The 1,941-nt window shown below is 21.5% G+C and overlaps 1 pseudogene; it reads left to right on the forward strand.

The window, feature by feature from the left end:
* The first annotated feature begins 390 nt into the window (after nucleotides 1–390).
* On the forward strand, nucleotides 391–912 carry LOC137234719 (NADH-ubiquinone oxidoreductase chain 6-like; annotated as a pseudogene).
* The last annotated feature ends 1,029 nt before the right edge of the window (nucleotides 913–1,941 follow it).

Genomic DNA, 1,941 nt, shown 5'->3' on the forward strand with positions numbered 1-1,941 from the left:
AAGTTCGAATTAACGAAACTAAAATTGAAAGGCCTAATACCCCCTCACAAACTCTAAAAATTAAAAACAAAATTCTAAAAAATAATCTATAATCTATTAAATTTAAATATATAAATAATATAAAAAATAAACTCAAGACAATATATTCTAATCTCAATAATATTGATAACAAATGTTTACGATTAGAAACAAATACTAAAACTCCAATTAAAAATAAAATAAAAGGCAACATTCAATATAAAATGATTAACATTAGTTTTAATAGTTTAACAAAAACATTGGTCTTGTAAATCAAAAATAAAATCATTTTTTTTTTAAACTTCAAGAAAAAAGAAATTTCTTTATCATTAATCTCCAAAATTAATATTTTCATAAACTATTTCTTGTATAATTCAATTATTTTTTTTCATTACTACATTAATTTCTAGATTAATTTTTATTCAAATAAACCATCCATTAGCTATAGGACTAATATTACTTATACAAACATTACAAATTTGTATATTAACAGGAATACTATATAAAACATTCTGATTTTCTTATATTTTATTCCTAATTTTTTTAGGAGGAATATTAGTATTATTTATTTATATTACTTCACTAGCATCAAATGAAATATTTTCATTATCAATTAAAATAACAATTTTATATATTATAATATTCATTATTATAATAATAATTTCAACTTTCTTAGATAAACCCTTTATATTAAATTACATAGAAAATAATGAAATAAAAATAATTTATAATATAAATTCATATATACAAGAAAATTCTATTATACTTAATAAATTATATAATTACCCAACAAATATAATAACTATTATATTAATAAACTATTTATTAATTACATTAATTGCCGTAGTAAAAATTACTAATATATTTTATGGGCCACTACGAATTATAAACTAATGAATAAACCTTTTCGAAATCAACATCCTTTAATTAAAATTACTAATAATGCATTAATTGATTTACCAACACCTATCAATATCTCAACTTGATGAAATTTTGGTTCATTATTAGGATTATGTTTAATTATTCAAATTATAACAGGCTTATTCCTAGCCATACATTATACCGCAAATATCAATTTAGCTTTTGATAGAGTAAATCACCTTTGTCGAGATGTAAACTACGGTTGATTATTGCGAACATTACATGCTAACGGAGCATCTTTTTTTTTTATTTGTATCTATTTACATATTGGCCGAGGAATTTATTATATATCTTATTTATTTATACCTACATGATTAATTGGAATTTTAATTTTATTTTTAGTAATAGCAACAGCTTTTATAGGATATGTATTACCCTGAGGTCAAATATATTTTTGAGGTGCAACAGTTATTACAAATTTATTATCAGCAATTCCTTATTTAGGAATAAATTTAGTCCAATGAGTATGAGGAGGATTTGCAGTTGATAATGCTACATTAACTCGATTCTTTACTTTCCATTTTATTTTACCTTTTATTGTACTAGCTATAACAATAATTCATTTATTATTTTTACATCAAACAGGATCAAATAATCCTATTGGATTAAACTCAAATATTGATAAAATCCCATTTCATCCTTATTTTTCTTACAAAGACATTATTGGATTCATTATTATAATTTCAATATTAATATTATTAACATTAATCCACCCATATTTACTAGGAGATCCAGATAATTTTATTCCAGCAAATCCATTAATAACTCCTATTCATATTCAACCAGAATGATATTTTTTATTTGCTTATGCAATTTTACGATCAATCCCTAATAAATTAGGAGGAGTTATAGCACTAATTATATCAATTGCAATTTTAACAATTCTTCCATTTTATAACTTAAGAAATTTCCGAGGAATTCAATTTTATCCTATAAATAAAATTTTATTTTGAATTATAATTATTACAGTAATTTTATTAACATGAATTGGAGCACGACCAG

This window comes from Eurosta solidaginis, chromosome X, assembly GCF_040869045.1.
Source record: "Eurosta solidaginis isolate ZX-2024a chromosome X, ASM4086904v1, whole genome shotgun sequence".
Classification (NCBI taxonomy): domain Eukaryota; kingdom Metazoa; phylum Arthropoda; class Insecta; order Diptera; family Tephritidae; genus Eurosta; species Eurosta solidaginis.